Source organism: Alexandromys fortis, unplaced genomic scaffold, assembly GCF_014885135.2.
Source record: "Alexandromys fortis isolate MF-2015 unplaced genomic scaffold, M_Fortis_MF-2015_v1.1 scaffold_22, whole genome shotgun sequence".
NCBI lineage: Eukaryota > Metazoa > Chordata > Mammalia > Rodentia > Cricetidae > Alexandromys > Alexandromys fortis.
Window position 1 is genome coordinate 2,208,108 of NW_026067900.1, and position 20,270 is coordinate 2,228,377.

The following is a 20,270-nucleotide window of genomic DNA, read 5'->3' on the forward strand; positions in this document are numbered from 1 at the left end:
TCCGCAATGCTGGGGATTGAACTTAGGGCTGGCTTCCTTTAGTTGAGCAGCCTTTCTTTCTACTAATCGAGCTACCTCCATATTGTACAAGGGCTTTGTTGTTGTTGTGTTTTGTTTTTTGATATCTAGGCATATGTTTGGAAGGAACTCAAAGTGAGTGTTGATGAAATGGGGTGTGATCATCCCTGCCTAGGAGGGATAGGCTAAGGATAGGCACCATTAAGTGTGATACAAAAGTTAGGGGAAAAGGTAGGACTCAAACAAATTCTTTATTGTGCATGGAGGTTTGAGTGTGTACGTGTCACAGTGCATGTGTATGGGGAAGAAGACAAACTTTGGAAGTTTGTTATCTTCTGCCCCAGGACCTGGGGATCAAGTCCCCTCAAGTTCTCAGGCTGGCACAACAAATTCTTTTAACCACCGAGCCATCTCACTGGCAGAGAAATGGTTTTTTTTAAGTTGGAATTTATTTGGAAACAGATTCTGCACAAACCAGTAAACTGAGAGTTTTGTTTTGTCGTATATCAAAGAATACGCTACGTGATGCAATGATACCAACATTGTTAGTGGTTGAAAAGTATCCGAGAAGAGAAGGCAAACCAAGGCGGGGCAAACCACCAAGGTTCTGCTAGAAGCAAAGGGTAGCTGCTGACTCTTTCTGGAAGGAAATTCGACTCTCTGCACGTTTCTCTCCTCCTTGGACTTGAAGGACCTTGTAATGACATTCTTCACAGATGTAGCGGATGACCCTTTGAAACACATCGCGTGTCTGGGGAATGTCACTCATTTTAATATCTTTTCACCCAGGAAGCAAGACTTAAACTCACATTTTCTGATCCACTTAGTTGATAATATTCTTCTAAAATTTTATTCCTGACTGGCAAAAAGGGAGATAATTTAATTTGAAGCGAATATATTCTGGGGGACTTGAAGTGCAAGTCCCCCAGAATTTGACAGCAGGACAAGACCAGCGAGCAGAAAACTCATCTTGCCTTCTTGCTAATATAGGCGTCAGGGAATTTGTAAGCTGGGCCGTCAGTCTTCGCTTTGCAGAGTAATGTCAGCGTCGTTGGTTCTAAAAGGCTGACATTCATTAAAAGAAGGCGGTTGGATATGTATGTAGAAGGGTTTTGACAAATCAGCCAAGTGTCACAGTTCTGTAAGGGATTACAGAATGATGCCTTCCGACTTTGAGCTCTTTCTTTAGACTGAATGGCTCTTGTCTCCAGGAACTGTGTAAAGGGTCGGGTTTCATGGTTGTTCAGGAAGGCTGAGTGAGCTTTTTCATTTCTTATCAGAGCTAGAGAGAACCTTGGAGCTGGAGAGGGATGTTTCTGACCCAGATGTGCAGAAACTTGCCTATCAACATCTGTTAAAATGTTACATATGTATGCATATGTTTGCCAGGAACACTGCTATAACTTATTCCTATTCTACAGACACAGAGAGTGAGGCAAAAGAGATCCCATTATTTGTCCACGCATAAGGGCTCATATCATTTTTTTCATTGCTGTGATCAAATACCTAACAAGAAGCAATCTTTAACATGTTGTCATGCATTCTTAAACCCCCCAAAAGGAGAAGCAGTTGAAGGGAAGAATGGATTACTATGGGGACGCTGCCTTTCCATCATGTGGAGAGAGTGTAACTTCAAACAGGGCAGGCGTGGCCATAGACCAGGAGGCAGCTTGTCACATGACTTCTGCAACCAGGAAGCAGAGGGAAATGAATGCTAGGGGCCAACTCCCTTTCTCCCTTTTACTCATTCTGGACCCTAGGCCATGGGGTGGTAGAACTCACATTTAGGATGAGTCTCCCACCTCAGTTAATCTAATAGGAAAGTTTCCGTTTTGATACTGTCAAGGTGGTAGCATAATTTAGCATGGGCCTTCAGTGGAGGAGAGATTGATAAACCCTTCATGACCATTTGGTTGTTGACCAAAATATGTCCCATACACATTTATACTGGCCAGGCCACTCTTTGTAGGAAGACAAGAGATTATTAAATCTGGTTGGCTCTTCTAACCTTTCCAATTTTATCCTCTCCTCAAGAGCCATGGGCAGAGACAGCATAGAAATATGTGTTATTTTGAAAACAAGCACACATCTGGCCCTGCCCCCAGATGTGTTGTGAGATTGAAAACAGTGCCTCCTGTGGCTCTCAGTCCCCTCCTCTCTCATTATGGCCCATCCTTGGAACACAATCATTTTCTGTGTTAGCCAAAGGTATTATTATGGAGTGCCTGCTCTGTAGTCAGTGCAGTGTCAGCATATTCTGTGCAGACTCTCCCTACCCCTTCCCCGTCCTCCCACCCTTGGGGAATATAACTAGGCCAGAAGAATTCCTCTGGGGCTGACTGCATTAGGTGGAGACATCTGTGAGTCTGGGGGGAATTGTCTTTAGTGACATTGTCTGTAGCTTAGGGCCACATTCAAATCAATAGTCCTTTCCCTTCTAAGGAAATAATAGATCTATAATTTGTAGGATGAGAATATACAGGGAATTTTGTGCAAAGGCTTTGGAGAGGCAAAAAGGAGAGTCCTATATTTAAAAATAGAAATAAAATGGAATAGTGCATCTCATGTACAATACTGACATCACAATGAAATATTTGGGAACAATTGGTAGTGTTCTGATGATCATCGGTGATGTGCAATATTGAGAAGAACAATTGATTTTATCATTTATTTTTTTTCTCCACGTGTTTGTGTATGTGCCTGTGTGTATACATGCCATGTGTATGCGGTTCAATTGTGAGCCACCACCAATGTTGGTACTGGGCACTAAACTTGGGTCATTTGGAAGAGCATGAATCTCTAACTGTGGGGCCATTTCTCTAGTCTCAGTTTAAAGTGGCTTTGGAGCCCAGAATGTAGCTCGGTCATTTAGGATGCTTGCTTAGCCTGTGTGACACCTAGGTTTGAGTCCCAGTATCAACAGACCAGCCATAGTTGTCTAGACCTGGAAACCCAGCACTTAGGAGTCAGAGGCAGAACAGTCAGAAGTTCAAGGGCGTCTTTGGCTATACAACAAATTCACAGCCACCCAGGACATGATTTCTCGTCTACAGTTATAACCGGCTTACTAACTAAATACATAAATCAATAGGCTTGGCTATCCAGCCTTTTGCAAACTGAAGTTGGCATTTAAAACAGATTTATGGTCAATACCAAGACTGAGCCACATCTTTAATGTATTCCTCACTTTCGGGTTTAGAAAAGGTTTTATTGAACCACCACATATCATAAGTACTCAAATGATAAACGCTCAGGCCGCTTAGTTTTTATAAGGTAAATTCGTCTAGGTACCCTGATTTCTTTTCTGTTTCTGTGGTAAATTACAATGACAAAGGCAGTTTTTCTTGGGGGTTGGGGAAAGGTTTGCTTTAGCTCACACTTGCATCACTGTGGAGAAGGCAAGGCCTTGGGACTTGAGGTCGCTAATTAGATCTAGAGTCAGGGGCAGAGAATCAATGCGTGCGTGCTAGTGCCCAGCTGGCTCTCCTCATTCAGTCCTGGGCTTAGCCCTTGAGATGGTGTCACCCACATTGATGGGGTCTTCTTGCCTCAGTTACTCCACTTTTAAGGTTGTTCTTCCTCTCTCAATTAGTCAAATTAAGAGAAGTTCCTCACTGCCATGTCCCACAGTCCAACCTAATCTGGATAGTTGCCCTCCAGAACCTTTTCCCAAGTGTGTCTAGATTGTATCAAGGTGACTCTTAAGGCTAACCATCATGCCCAGTATCAAATTCCCAGTGCCAGACACAGAACAATCCAGCAGCTCCAATGCATCTGTCTCACTTGTCCAGACATTGCCGCCAACAGAGAAAGCCTCTGTCCCAACTTCTGACAGGACAGGGGCTCAGCCTGACTTGGCTCACACACAGCCTTTTGGCAGGAGAGCTTTTCAAGTAGTCATTTAGGGGTGTCTATTTCACCTGCGATTTCATTTGCGATTACAGGATTTCTCTGCATTGCTGTGTGAGTCGTAGGTTGCTTTAGTTCCATTTCCCATTGCTGTAACAACATACCCGACCAAAAGCAACTGAAGGGAGAAGGCTTTCTTCTGCTCCATGGTTTGATGACACGTTCATCATGGTGGGGCGGGAATGGTCCAAGAGTGTGAGGCGGTGGTCACATTGCATCAGCAGCCAGGAAGCGGAGAAGGAGCGAGGATGGCGCTCTGCTCATAGCTTCCCTTCCCTGTTTGTGTTCAGTCTTAGTTCCCAGCCCCTGAATGGCTCTGGCCAACATGCAGGGTGGCTCTTCCCTTTTCAGTTAAACCTTTCTGGAAACAACCCTGACACTCACAGAGATGTGTACCCAAGCAACTCCAGATCTACTCAACTTGATAAGAAAAACTAACTCATTTACTGTTGCAAGTTATCTGAGATAGCCTGACTTATTTATATAGTTTGTGGTGGGTGAGCTTTGTACATTTTTCCAGGACCTTAAAATTTATCAGATTTATTTCTTTTCCAGGAAGAAAAAAGGCATATGAGTATAGCATCTGTACATGTTAAGAGAGTTATCTTTGATGACCTTCTTATCATAACATGAATGCCCTCTAAATATCACTCTCATCGGTTTTAAAAAGATCTTCGCGCCGGAGTAGCTCTGCGCTTCTCTTGAGGAATTAGTAGTCTCCCTCTAGTCTTTTAATAAGCATACTTATTTTAGCCTACCTTGTTCTAGAAATAACTAGACAGGTTCATGAATTTTTTTAAGTTGCAAAATTAAATATTCAAAATGGATTGAAAAGGTGAGGCAAAGTCAGATCTCGTGGAATATCTCCCAGTGACCACAGCAAGGCTATTCCTTCAAGCACCAGTACGACAAGATCTATAGACTGTCTTCCTCGGGCTGCAGATACCTCTGTAACTATCCATTCAGCGGATTCTACAAGGGCAGTCAGATCTCAGTTTGACCAAACTATGGCCCAAGGAGGAGAATGAACAGCTTTTTCTGTTGTTTGTTTGTTTTTGTTTTCTTCTTTAGCAGAGGGCCACCTTGAGAACTGTAGTGTAGTTGGCCTATATGGTGTGTGTGTGTTGTGTTTGTGGGTGCATGCATGCACCTATGGATGGCGATCAGAGCTATTTACCACTTCTATTCTTCAGGAGTCTTCTATAAGGTCTCTTATTGGCCTGGGAATTTGCCATGTAGGGCAAGATAGCTGGGCTGTGAGCCTCCAAGGGATCTGTCGGCTTCCATGTCTTCACCATCTCTGAAAACAACACACACCATCCAGTCTCACCTGTCAGTAAGTTCCTGGCTTACTTTTATTGTCAACTTGACACAACCTAGAGTCACTTGGGAAAAGGGGACCTTAACTGGAAAATTGCCCGGATCAGATTGGCCTTGGCAATACGTATAAGAAATTGCCTTAATTGATGATTGGTGTGGGAGGGGCCAACCCCACTACTGGCAGCACCATGTCTCGTCAGGTGGACTGTGCTCTCCCAGGGTAAGCCTAGCAAACCTTCTTCTTCCCCAAGTTGTATTGGCTCAGGGTCTTTTGTCACAGCAGCAGAAAGCGTGGGAATGTGGGTGGGTTCTGAGGATCGAACTCTGGTCCTTAGGTATGTGAGGCAAGTGCCTGACACCTGAGCCATCTTCCCAGCCCAGGCGGTTTTATATTAAACTATGCCTCCCTACTGGATGACAGTCTGATCAAAGGATTTAGGCAAGTTAACGATGTGGCCGGAGCTGAAACCATCTTGGCTTATGTGTCCCAGGTGGTTTGGCTCAAGTCAATGGTAGATGTTGTGCATTTGCAAGAATGCAGATTAGAAATCTTTTGGGTTGATTCTTATAAAATTGGCAGACACAGGTAATGCAAAATTCAACATCATACTCTTTGTCAAACATGCATGATCCACTTCCATTTTTTTTTCTCAGAAATACTGGATAGCAAACCTAGGATCTCAAGCATGCCAGACAAGCATTCTACTAGCCTTCAAATCTGTTCTCTCTAACCTTCATCCCTGTGGCTATAATAACAGGGCCTGAAACATTTTAAAGCATGCGAAATCAAAGGCCCTAAATGTTCATGTGACATTGGTCAGACTCCTCCTGATGCCTCTAATGACAGCTGGTAACCTTGGGGTTCCGTGCCTGCCCTGCTTATGGAGAACCCGAGAGGAAACACTATTTAAGCCCTTACCAAAGAAGCTATGCTCATTCTTCTGTTTAAACTGTAGGCTGCCACTTCCTTCCCTGCCCTGTGTTTCCTCTTCCTCGTTTCTCTTCTGTAGCCTAGCTGTAGCTAAAACGAATGTGGAGAAAAGAACTCAGAGCACTTCAGAGATAAAAGACACGATCTAAACAAGATTCTAGAGAACAAAGCGTACGGGTAAGGAAGCGACGGAAACTCGCTCGCCAAGTGTCTGCTGCTTGTTTCTGCTTCTTCTGCCCTGGGAATAGAGACCTGTCTGCACAAAGGCGCCTTGACAGCTGAAGGAACAAAATGCTCTCCTGGAAGAAAAGAAGAGAGAAAGCAAGAGCTGCTCCATCCTCACTCCACCCCTGCTCTGCCCCTCCCAGAGGGGCTGGCAGCTGGCCGTTGGCAGGTGGCAGAAACAGCCCTGCAGCTTGCACAAAAAGAGAAACCCCCAATTTTCAGCTTTCAAGAGAAGTGCAGATCTGGGCACAGCCTTCTCAAAGAGGGACTGCCGCAGCCACCAGCCAAGTCTAGCTACAGACTGCTTTTTTCCCAATGGTTGCCATTCCTGTTTCTTCTGCAGGCTGAGGGCGGCAAGGGAGAGGAGAGGGAACAGGGACAAAGCTCTTGACCTTGGCCTCTAAGGTCCTCGTGCATTCTAGATGTGTTTTCTCGCCTATGCCTTTGGGGACACTGGGTGTGCTGGTGCCAGGGCTACAAAGGAGAAGTGCATGGTTCAAGTCTTCAGAATGGAAGGCCTAGCTTCCTCCTCCTCTAGAGGCTGCAGAGGAACTGAGGCTAGGCTAGCAGTGTTCGGGCTGATGGGTAGATTAGTCAGGGCTCTCTATAACAGAACAAAGTGGAAGACTAGCAAGTGAGCATTGCAGCAAGCGGAGTCCAGCGATGGTTAAAACCATTGATGTCTCTTTTCCCCAGTAATCTGCAGAGCACTGTTCGGCATGAGGAAATCTAGTCTGCACCAGCATGGAAGATGTTTCCTGCTCAGCAAGGTTAAGATTGATGTCACGGTGTTCTGCAGCACCATGTACGGGGTCTTCAGTGATAGGGTCTTACCATCTAGTTAGAGTGGGCAGCCAAGAGCAAGGGCAACCATTGCTATACCATTTTGTGTACCTCCCTGACTAAGACATCATGGAGCTTGACACTGAGATTTTCATTCAATTACCCGAGTCTTCTGGGAACTACATTGTTCACCCATGTGGGGTTCTATATTCAAACTCTTTTGTTTTCTGTTTTGTTTTTTAAATTGTTATTAGCTTTATAAACTAATAAGATTTCATAAAGCTTCTTTATATATCCTAGCTTTGGTTAACCCAACCCTTATCCCCCCCCATTTCCCCATCTCTTGCCCCAATTCCCACATATATGTTTACCTGCCAGTATCTCTTCCTTATTCTGTAACACCTGTGTTCCACTGTCCCCTCTTACTGTATTTTTTACTTGGGTTAAAAGATTCTAACTTCCCATGAACTCTTCCTTTCGAGACAGGCCTTTCCACTGACCCCTGGTTTCGCCATTCCTACCACTCCGCTACTGGTAGAATGGTTATGAGATACAAAAAGGGACTTACTGGAGTGGCTTTCACAGCAGGTACTGGTAGTTCAGTCATGATATGTCCCTTAGTTGATTGCAGATCCAATAAAGTTGACAGCCAAGATTAACTATACAGATCAGAGCAGGGCCTCTGGCTTCCTGATGGTTCCTTTCATTCTGATAGAAGAGAGATGAATGAACAGTTCCGGTGGTATGAGAACCATTCCCAGCCTGCTCTTAGCCCCATTGTGTAATAGTTCATATTAATTGCCAAATGATGGGATCTAGACGCATCTGGGAGCCAAAACTCTGGGCATGTCTATGAGGGCAGTCCTGGGTTTGCTTAGCTAGGATGGGAAGATATGGGTTTACTACTTTAGATATGGGTTTTTCTAGTTTTAGTCTGTTGTGATGAACGTCATAACACAAAGCAATGGTTTATTTGTCTTATACTTCCACATCATAGTTCAATACCAGGGGAAGTCAGGGCAGGAACTCGAATCATAATCCACGGAGGAATGCTATTTGCTGATTCACTCAGGCTCATGCTCATCTTTAAGCTCATCTATGAATAAGATTCCTTAGACAGCTCGGCACCACCTTCCTAGGAATGGTGCTCAATAGGCTGGGCCCTCCTTCGTCGATTAACAATTAAAATACCGCCGCCCCCACAGACATGCTCACAGACAATCTGATCTAGGCAACTCCTTTCTCAATGACTCTAGGCCATGTCAGGTTGACTGCCAACACTAACTAGAGTATGGTTGGTATTTCATAGGCTATGGTGCCAGCACCCAGGGCTAGTGATATCATGAATCTTGGAGGAGAAGCATTAACTACCTACCTTACTAAATCAGCACAATCCCTGGCTACATTCTAAATATTTGTCTTTAAATCCACAGATAAGTGTAGTCCTCTTCCCTCATCCAAGGAAAGTTCTCTTTGCAACAGAGACTATTACAGAGACTCAAATTACAACCAAACAGAAACAAAGTTGTGGAGCCCAGTCCCAGTGATACATCTACAAAGCAACTTCTGTGCCTAAGGCATAGGGAACATTGCTGGAGAAGGGGCTAAAAGAGTATAAGAGCCAGGGGATTAGGAAATTTGCTGAGAGATTGGTTCTCCTAGGAATGTCAGAAGCTACCCCCACAAAGTCTTCAATATGCCTAAACATGAAGTGGACAAGGACAATAAGACATGGGAGATATTTGTGGCCAGCCAGGACTTATTCTACATGTACTAGCTTAAAAACTGGGCATGATTTGACTCCACTGAGCAAGAATGAATACAGAGAAATAATGAACATGCTAGCATACACCTCTGGGGGTTTATGATAACTAAACAGTACTACCACATGCATGTTACCTGGTGGATCTCAGAGTCTGAACTGGGTGAATGGATGCTGTTATTATTGGGATAATGGCCATCCAGATCTAGCATCTGTTACTGGAAAGTTTGTGGGCTCAATGATGCTAAATATATAATAATAATCTTCAGTTTTCAAAATGTCTAATTGTATTTTGTGGACCATAATGGTGTTCGGGGTCAGTGGAGAAGTGACTGAATTACTGAATTTGAAATCGCAGAGGACCCTGAGGCTGTCCACCTTTTTTTGGCTCTAGGGGTGGACCAGCACTCAAAATCTTTAGACAAAAAGAAAGTTGGTTTCTTTCCATACTGGTGATTGTAGCCTGGTAAGAACATAAGAGACGAGGCCAAAAAGGTCAGATAATCTGATGTTGAACTTTTAGACTTTGAACATATCACAGAAAACAATAAAGCAATGGCCGTTTCCTTACCCAGTGCTAGGCCCGTAAGCACCATGCATTGACTAACAATTCTGTAAGGTAGAGATTGCCTCACGTCAGAGCCCAGCTACAGTTGACAGGAACTGCTATCTTCCCAGAGATCTTGGAATTAGTGGCATTGCAGATACTACTTCTTGTATTGTCTTCATTTAAAATAAACAATCAAACATTTTTTATCCTTGAAAAACAGCCCATGCTGCTTTATTGCAGAATCATTAACAGTCTGGTTGGCTAAATAACTCATGTCTGTGCTAATTAATAATATGTCTGTGCACAATAATAAAATTATGTTCAATATGTCTGTGCATAATAATAAAATTATGTCTAATTTTAATTGTCAACTTGACACAACATAGAACCACCTGAAAGAAAATCTTAATGATTAGCCCGAAATAGGTTGTCTTGATTGTTAATTGAGCCTGCCCGTTGTGGGCGGCAACATTCCCTAGGCAAGATGTTCTGAACAATATGAGGGGAAAGAGCAAGCAAGCAAGGATCTATTCATTTATTATCCCTGACATTGACTATGGATGTGACTCTTTAAGTTCCTGCCTTGCCTGCCCTAAATTAATGGACTGTGACCTGGAATTGTGACCCAAATAACCCCTTCCTTCCCGGCATTGCTTTGTGTCAGAGCGTTTTATCACAGCAACAGAAATGAAGGTAGGACAATGTCCTATGTGGTTTCCAGTGCACTCTGAATCCATTTCAATTCAATCACTAGTTAACGCCAACTCTGCTCATGGTGCAGAAGCAGAGGTACAGCCCACTCTGGGGGCTTGTGTTCTTTGGGGAGAAGTGGCTAAGGGATGCTGAGCAAGGTTCTACACCAAGAGGCAAGAGGCATGTGGGCAAATCCAAAGGGGTTTGAAGCAGGAACATAACTTTGCTCTGAGATGCTGTGAGGGAAAGAAGGGTCACGTGTCTGATCAATCTTCCTGGGGGGGGGGATGTTAGTTGAGGGTGGACCTTAAAAGAAACTTTTTACTCAGCCACTAAATCAATATTTGCACAATACTCAAAACACACAAAGAGCCAAAATAAACGTTTACTACCCATTAACCAGTCAAGGACACCATGGCTACAGTTGGAAGTGTTTTCTTACAGTAGTTTCTACATACTTACTGGTATAATCATTCTTTTAATTATGTATATATACTCTTGTACATATGAATACATATAAACTGTCTATGTATACATGTATAGTTTATGTATATATTTACACAGGTATGTAAGATGTATGTATACATGCTTTATTAACTTGAAATGGTAAATGTTTTATTACTTTGTAGAGATGTCATAAATTCGAGTTAGAATAGTAATTATGCCCGAAATATCCCTACCAATTTTCACACTGTAAAACCTTCTGATTCACCATCTCTGTGTGTTTAGCAAGAGCAGTAAGCTGAATGACAACATGCTGACTATTCAATGCACAGCCATGACCATAGTGACCCTGGTTCCAAACTTCCTGCACACACATCATTTCGTTCTTCTGCAATCTTTCAGTGAACCCCTGCTACTCAGAGCGTATATTCCCTTCTTTCTATGAACCCCTCTCTGACTGTAAAAAAAACACAAGCAAAACACACCCGTATTTCTACTATTGTCTTCTCTCCAGTGATGTGGGGTACCCTTTGACTTTCTCCTTTTTTATGTTTTAAAGCCCTTGACTTTATGAAAACCCCATGTTCTTTGATTCTTTCTTTCAGTTGGGCCTGAAAGTGTCCTTTGTGTGTGTGTGTGTGTGTTCAAGTGGATGCATTTCAGGCATATGTGTTCATGGGCATGTAGTGACCAGCGGTTGATAAAAGGTGTTTTTCTCAACTACCCTCTACCTTGTTTAGGGGTCTGAACCAAGGTCCTCGTACTTGCATATCAAGTGTGAAGACTGAAGCATCCCTCCACTCTGTCAGTGCTCTCTGGGTCTCACTTTATCCTTAGGTTTGAACATCTTCAGAGCTCACTTTCTGCTCAGCTTATTTATCTGTCTCTGCGGGTCTCTTTCACTGGCCTCTTAGGCACTCACTGGCCCATGCATTTATAACTGTATTCTTGGAGGGGGAAGAGTGCCTCAGTGCATTTGGGGCCACCAAAAAATGCTTTGCTTTTTGCAAATACCTTTCATCAAGTTTTTTCCAGCAATTATACACTGTTTAGAAAGCACACAAGGTGTGGCAGACTGTATTAACAGGGATACCTGTCAGTCTAGATACTTAACACCCTGGGAACCAAGCTATGCTTCAACCAATAGAATATGTGGAAGTTTTACCAAGGGATTCTGGAGACAAGGTCAGAGAATGGATGCAGATGTCCTTGTGGTCCTTTCCTTGGCGACCAAGCTACCAAGTTTGTGAAAGCATAGAGCTTATGTGTCAAAATCAGGGAAAGAGGCTGGGTGCTCATTCCAACCAAAAGCCCAACAGCACCAGACACCAGAGTGGAAGACCCTGCAGTGCATGTTAGTTCTGGCTTCAAGTTGCCTAGCAGGTGCCCATTGGAGCAGAAACCCCTGTTCCCACTGGGTACTGCCTAAGCTGCAGCAGTTGCAAAGTGAACATTGTGTTAAAGTGCTGAGTTCCAAGCCATTTGTTTCAAAACAATGGCTGACCAGGTGGTGCTCTGAAAACACAGACCCAGAGGAGACGTGTGATGTCCTAGGCCATCTTCGTTCCACCTAGCCAGTTTTGCTACCAGCCAGACCAGCGTTCCCTTACCGGGTCTTTTTGGCTCCTCTAACTATTTATAGATTCTTTCCTTTTGAAAGATAAAATAGTTTATTTCAAACTTGACTCTCACCCTTAGTATGTATAGTTTCTGCCTTTAGTTCGGTCACTACTGTGTCCCCTGCTCTGTCCCCCACAGTTATCTCACGCAGATACATCACTTTCTTTTCCGTGTGTGTGTGTGTGTGTGTGTGTGTGTGTGTGTTTATTCATTGAGAGAGTGTCTGCTGAATTCTTGACACCCAGACTGGCCTTGAACTCACTTCATAGCCTAAGATGACTTTGAAATTCTGCTCCTCCTGCATCTACCTTCCAACTTTTGGGGTTACAGATGCCCATCAACCAGATCTGATAAACTCAGAGCTTAATTGTGGTGATATTTTGTTTGTGTTCTAACAAATAAAACTTGCCTGAAGATCAGACGGTGGAGCTAGCCACTAGTTAACCATAGAGGCCAGGTGGTGGTGGCAGACACCTTTGATTCCAGCACTTGGGATCTCATGCCTTTGATCCCAGGACTCGGGAGGCACCTTTAATTCCAGCATTAGGGAGGCTGGAGACAGGAAATTATATGGCTGAGTGGAGAAAGGGATATAAGATAGGAGGAGACAGGAGCTCAGCCCATTCAGTCTGAGGATTTTGTAGAGGTAAGAACTCTAGTGGGTGGCTGCTCTACTTCTTTGTTTCAGCTTTTGCCCCCTAATATTTGACTTCAGGTTTTTATTATTAAGAGCAATTAGAATTTATGTTACCCTTACTGATATGAAGCAAGAACTAAATACAACTCTGCCATCTAAACTGATGAGAAAATGCACATATACACACATATGTGCATACCCACGCACATGCACACACATATGTGCACATCCACACACGCACATATATGCACATTCATGCACATGTACACAGACATATGTGCACACCCCCACACATGCACACACACGCAAACTACAAATTTGTTTAAGGAAACAGTAAATGGCAGATACTGTCTTTATATATCTTTGTTAAATGTAAACCATTCCCAAGGTTTCCTTTCCTTTCTTCCATTTCCAAAGACGTTTCTGAGATCTTTATTTGGTTCACATGTAGACTCTGCCATGCCCCTTTGAGACATGATCTTGCTATGTAGCTCTGGCTGGATTTGAACTCATGATTCTCCTGCCTCAATTCCCCTTTGTTCTCCAGTTCTGGGCTCTACAGACATTCTTTACCATACCCAACTTATTCAGAATTTTAATGTCATATTTTGTTTTATATCACAATTATCTATGTGTGCATTTCCATTTTGCACCCTGGACTGTAGGATTGTCTATTCCTAGACACTGATGATAATGGCACTAATTCCTTTTGATTCTTCTTGCCTCTCTGCACAGTGCTGGGTATATAAGAAACATTTGCTAGCTCAATATATGTAAAAAGTCATGTTCACCTACCATGGAGGGTGCATTCAGAGATTTATGAAGGCAGAAACCAAAACAAAGCAGACAACAGAAATTCAAAAGTTAAATCTTATAATCACAATTGAATCAGTAAAGGCTGTGGGCGCATCTTAGGTTGTTTGGTTGCTGTAGTTTTCCTTTTATTTCCTTAAAAACTATCCTTTCTAATGTTTAAAGCTATCAGAAGCATAAATACCTGCTGATAACTTTTTAAAGGTGGTTTTCTTTTATTTTTTTAAATGATCTGATTTGTTTATGCTTTTTTTTATCTGAGAGAGAGTGGGGGAGCTATCTGAATAAAGACTTCGTATTGATCTGAATTACAGCTGCAGGCTCCAGCTTCAAATTGAAGCTTGATCAATATGGATCAGAGGCAGTCTGGAGCATTAAATAAGACCTTGTTAGGATGATATTTTTTCTTTTGTTTGATTTGATTTGGAGGCACATGGAAGAGGACAGATGAGAGAGGAAATGGGTCTGCATATCAGTCAGTTGCTAGCACAGCTAGCAATGTACCCTTTCCCACGGTGTCCTATAAGCAGTGGTCCTGCAGGAGTGGGAGCACACTAGATGGCATCAGGTATGACTGTGCCATACACTCCCGAGACACTTGACTTATGCCTGTGGACACTAGGTGGCATCAGACAGGACTGTGCTATATACTCCCAAGACACTTAATTTATGCCTGTCATATATTGTTAGAATATTCTTTGTGTGTGTGTGTGTGTGTGTGTGTGTGTGTGTGTGTGTGTGTGTGTGTATGAAATGGTTCAGTTAGCAAAATATTAGCCTCAGAAGTGTGAGGACCTGAGTTCAGCAAACCCCCATCTCCCAGAACTCACATTAAAAAGCTGGGCAGATTGGCACATACTTGCAATTCCATTTGCAATGGAGAGATGGGAGGTAGAAACAGGCAGACCTTTGGATGCTCCAGGGTCAACTAGCCAGGCCTATGTTAGAGACCAATGAGAGACTCTGACTCAGACAAAAGGTAAAAGGTGCCTGAAAACTAGCACCTGAGGTTCTGACCACTACATATGTGCCATGTAATGGACACACACACACACACACACACACACACACACTATCCTTTTCAAGCTGTGTGGTGTGGGGGATATCTTCCCCAAAATACCACAAGAGCAATCTCTAGGCCACATACTAAAGTTCTTCTGTGAAACCTCTTGAGCCAGCCCCCCCCCCACTCAAATCACACTTAGCACCACTGTTATCCATGCCCCTACTGGTATGACCCATTAAGCAGTTCTTAAAGCATTTCCCTGCTTTCCTGGCCCAAACTCTTAAAGTCCAGATCCCTCCAAACAAAAGCATGGCCACAGCAATATCCCAGTCCCAGGCACTAGATTCTGTCTTAGGGCTTTCTTTGCTGTAAAGAGACACCATGACCATGGAAACTCTTAAGAAGGAAAAACATTTAACTGGGGAGGCTCACATTTTCAGAGCCACCATCATCATCATGGTGGGACATGGTGGCATGCAGGCAGACATGGTGCTGGAGAAGTAGCTGAGTGTCCTGCATCTTGATCAGCAGGCAACTTCCTAGTGGTCTGGATCACTGGGCGTGGCTTGAGCATATATGAGACCTCAAAGCCCGCCCCGACAGTGACGTATTTCCTCCAACAAGGCCACACCTCTTAATAGTGCCACTCCCTTTGGCGGGGGGGGGGGTCATTTTCTTTCAAACCACCATAGTTGGCATCTGTAATTTTAGAATTTGAGAGGTAGAGGTAGGAGGATTAGAAGTTCTAGGCCAACCTCATCTGTATATCAAATTTGAGAATTTGGCACTAGCAAGACTACTGAGACACTGTCTCAAAACAATAGAAGAAACAAAGAGAAAAGAAAATATGATTTTCAAGCCACCAGGTAAATCTGAAGGGAAAGAATGGCATTTTGAAAGTCCCATCCTAGATGTGGAAGGAGGGGGTCTTTATTTAATCACTGCCGTCTGTACCATAGCCAGGACAGAGCCTCTGATCTTCGAGAGCCTTCTAGACTCACTTACCATTTAAAGATAGTCCCCTGTGCAAGATCTGGGACTGAAAGGAGCTGTCTGGGTGTGATCCCATGGGACGCAAATGTCCTGCCAACAACACTAGCTTATACTTTTGCTGAATATAGGTCTTATAGAATTTTGAATGAATAGTTTCTTGTATAAAGTGTTTTATATGGGAGACCCCTCATACCTGTTCATCCTATAAACTTAACAGTAATTCTGAAGCATAATGTGGGCAACTTACATTTTTTAGAAAGAAGATTAAAAAAAATCACATATAGAAGTAGGAGAGGCATGACACCTGATGTCACACATGGGGAAATAGAGGGCTATGGCAATGAATCACTTAACTCCGTCATGGTTCCTGGATCATGTCAACATCTTCACTCAGTCAACATTTATAAATGAAGGTGATGGGCTTTGGCAGACAGAGTTGCACCATGAATACACAATAAATAAAGCACAGCTGTTGCCTTTCAAAAAAAATGATAGGAAGTGGGCTGGAGGGATAGCTCCACAGGAGCACTTGCTGCTCCTCCAGAGGACCCAAGTTCTATTCCCAGCACTCACATTAGGTGGTTCACACCTATCTGTAACTCCAGGGGATTGGTCACCCTCTTCTGGCCTCAGTGGGCACTACACTCATGTATATATGTGCACACACAGACATATACACATAATTAATAGTCACAATACTTTTTAGAATGAAATGACAGTGGCAAATGAAGAAAAATGAAGTCGAATTTTCTATTGTTTTCTGAGTTCATGGTTATTTTAACCTTATCGATTATAAAGTAAACATTTAGGAGGCCATACCATTTAGCTTTAACTTCAACTTTATTTTATAACATCACTGGCCCATTTACTTTTGGCTTTATTTTTTCCACACCCATGTGCTCCTTAACTTGTTAAGAGAGCTGTCATGATCCTAAACTACATTTAATGAGTCTCACCTGCAAAAATCACAATTTAGCCTTGCCTACCTTAAACATACTCAACATACATATCTTTCATTGGTTAAAAGCATCTTACTGAAGGCCATTCTTTTTTAAATTTTAAAGTAAGTCTGAATCTCATTGGATAAAGGCCAAGGACCTAAGTTCAATTTCCAGGACACACATTCAGGAAAGAAAGAACTGACTTAACAGTTATCCTTTGACCACTATGCATGCATAGGGGCACATACCCCTCCCACCACACAAACAAATATAACCCTTTTAAAACATAAGAAAAGTGCATGGGCCGCTAGTAGCACATCTGTGTTTTATTATATACTTGCTTTGCATGGTGTGCTAGCCTGCTTTTCTGTTGCTGTGATTGAAACACTGGCCAAAAGCTATGTCGGGAGGCAAAGGTTTGTTTCATCTCACAGACTAGAAGCCACTATCAAAGAAAATCATATTCGCCTTACAGACTAGAGGCCATCAAAGAAAGTCATATGTGGAACCTAGAGACAGGAACTTAGCCAGATGCCATGAAGGACTAATGTTTCTATAGCTTTTTTTTAAATAGTACCCAGAACATCTGGCCCAGGTGTAGCTCCACCCAGAGTTGGCTGAACCCTCCCACACCAATTATGAGTAGAGAAAATGTCTCCATCAGATTGGCCTGTAGGAGAGTGTGCAAAGTTAATTTCTTTGTTGAGATTTCCTCTTCCCAGTTGATTCTAGTGTGTGCCAAGTTGAAACAAAGAAGCAAACAAACCCCAAATCTAATGAGGACACTTGGTTACAGGAGTGACTCAATAGTGCACACACAGGGACAGTGCTTACATCCCACCTCTAACACAAGTGGGCACCCAGATGACCCCAGGAGACCTCTGTTCCCTGATTCAGCTGGTCTCTGCACCTCACCCAGGATCAGACCTCCAAGAATCTCCCCACTGACTGACTTGGGTATCCATACTGCAAAATTGTTCCATGGGGCTCTGAGAATCTCCCCAGACAGAGCTGTATGGGATGCTCAATCATACACCAACTTAATTGTTTTTCATTTGGTTGAGAAGTAAATACAATATGGAAGTTTAGAGTCATCGTTATTAAATTGTTCTTTTCATTTTCATCTTCTTTCAATAATTGTTATTAGTGATAATTATTTAATTAACTGTGCTTTAGCACAGCAATTCGCAACCATAGCTACACATTAGAGTCACCTGGGGAACCACTTAAAAACACTTTGGGGGGTTCCACTCTAGGCCGATTAAATCAGTTCATCTGGGCATAGCAATAGGGCCATGGCGCTCTTTGAAGCTTCCCTGAGCTTCTCCTGTGCAATCACATTTGAGAATCTGTAGGTCTAATGGTTGGGTCACTGACCAACAATGCCTTTTGGGTCTTAAGCTCCACCATCACATTTTTGAAAATTATGTTTAAAGTGTGACAAAACCTACGTAACACAAAATGTGCTGTTTTATGTATCTTGAAAAGTGAAGTTGAGTCAGTTCCATGCAATTATCACCACTGTACATCTTCAGAAGTCTGTTTGCCTTGCAGAACTGAATCCCTGTGTTCACTGCATACAAACACCCACTGCCCTTTCTCACAGTCCTGTCTCTGTGACTTTGAATCCAGGCACCTCACAAAGTGTGGCACACAAACAATGGGATTTAATTTGTTTTCTTCATGTGGTGTATTCTCCTGACTTGTTCCTCCTGCGGTATGTTCTTTGCCCGTGAACTTCAATGATTTATAGGGATACATCTGGGAGTGGGTCTCTCCAAAGCTGTTTTACATAGATATATGTGAGTCACTTTACTATGGAGGCAGGAGATTTTCTTCCTCTCAGGACAGTTGTATTTCAATGCTTCTGTTCTTCATTTGCTTGGCCACACTTCTGGCTTGTTTATTCCACATATGTAGTAGGTGTTTCCAAACTTCTTTACAGGGTAGATTCGCCTGGGGTGTCTTTTAGACCACCATGTGCTGAGTCACCTACGGTCTAGTTGAATTGTACATTTTGGAAGGTGAAAGGTGGACATCTGATTAGGTAAATTTTTTTAGGTGATTCTGCTGCGCAGGAAACATTGTGTTACAGATGTAGCTCTGTTAGGTGTGTTTTTGTGGCATCTCTCATTGTTGAGCATCTTCAGGTATGATCCAAGCTTCCATGGCATTAAAGATTCCTCTCGGGAGGCTCAGTCTATAACCATGGTTTTGTATTTCTTTTCATTGAAACAGCCTCTTAGGTAGACTAGGCTAGCCTCAAACTTGGTATGTGACTGAAGATGACCTTGGACTCTTGATCCTTCTGACTCAACTCCCATAGTGATAGGCTAAATGGCATTTGCCACCATGCCTAAATGTAATCAAGGGACTTGCTAAGGAAGCATTCTACCAACTGAGTGAGTGAGTTACACTAGTTACACTAAAGCCTGCCCGTCTATTCCTTTGCCTTTTTTTTTTTTTTTCAAGACAGGGTTTTTCTGTGTTGCTTTGGAGCCTGTCCTGGAACTAGCTCTTGTAGACCATACATACTTTTTGAGTTGTAGACCTTGAACTCACAGAGATCCACCTGCCTCTGCCTCCTGAATGCTGGGATTAAAGGCGTGCGCCACCACCACCCAGCTTGCACTTCAATTCTTTAGGCATCATGTAGACAGCCTTCTCATGGCTTGGTTTTGTTTCTTACCACACCCACTTCTTCTTCAATGTCCATATTTTTCTTAAGAGGGTGTCTCTGTTTGCTTTACAAAAGTCTCCTCAGACTTGGCTTTCCTTAGGACTACTCACATCCTTCTCCCAGAGACTCAAACTTTTTCTTGAAATCAACAAAGCACAAGACACAGCACTTATGTTCGTGTTTGTGGAAAGGGTGGAAAAAACATATAAGACGGGTGCAAAAGTAAATTCTCTTGTACCCCAGAACTCATTTTTCTGAATGAGTTTTGATACCTGTAAGAAGGAATATGATATTCAAGAAAGCACAAAGTGCTGGCACATTTGATAATGAGATTGATCCTAAGAATAAAGCAAAACACGGGGCTGGAGACATGGCTCATTGGTTTGGAGTACTAACTACTGCACTGGTACAGGATGCAGCTTTGATGCCCAGAACCTATGTGGTTGTTCTCAAACTATTTTTAATGCCAGTTCCAGGGGGGATCCGACACCCTCTTCTGACCTCTGTGGTACCAGGCACACACACAGTGCATCTACGTACACGCACGCAAAACACTCATAGACATTACAGGTAATTACATCTTTGCAAAATGATATAGAAACAAAACAGAAACACAAAAGATAGTGTACAACATCTTCAACACTGTCCAGAGCATACTGATTGCAGCGTTGATTGAGAACCTTAGCATTCCATCCTCCTCCTCTTCTGTGATGACAGCTATAGCTCTCTGGTGTTAGCATGCATGGTAATGGCTAAGAGGTTTTCTTCAAATAAAACCCTGGTCTCTCATGAGGGTGTCTGAACCTGTGTGTCTAAAGTAAACCCTGTAATTTATGTTTTTGTTAAAAATGTATTTTATAAAATTTTATGAAAATTACATTTCAAACTATGTAGTCACCAGACATTTAGATATCAAAATTTGTTGCACTGGCACCCACATCCCCT

At 42.9% G+C, this 20,270-nt stretch overlaps 1 non-coding gene across 1 annotated transcript; it reads left to right on the top strand.

The window, feature by feature from the left end:
- The first annotated feature begins 19,489 nt into the window (after nucleotides 1-19,489).
- On the top strand, nucleotides 19,490-19,614 carry LOC126491792 (small nucleolar RNA SNORA40). The gene has a single exon (XR_007589466.1). It is a non-coding gene; the product is annotated as a small nucleolar RNA SNORA40 (small nucleolar RNA).
- The last annotated feature ends 656 nt before the right edge of the window (nucleotides 19,615-20,270 follow it).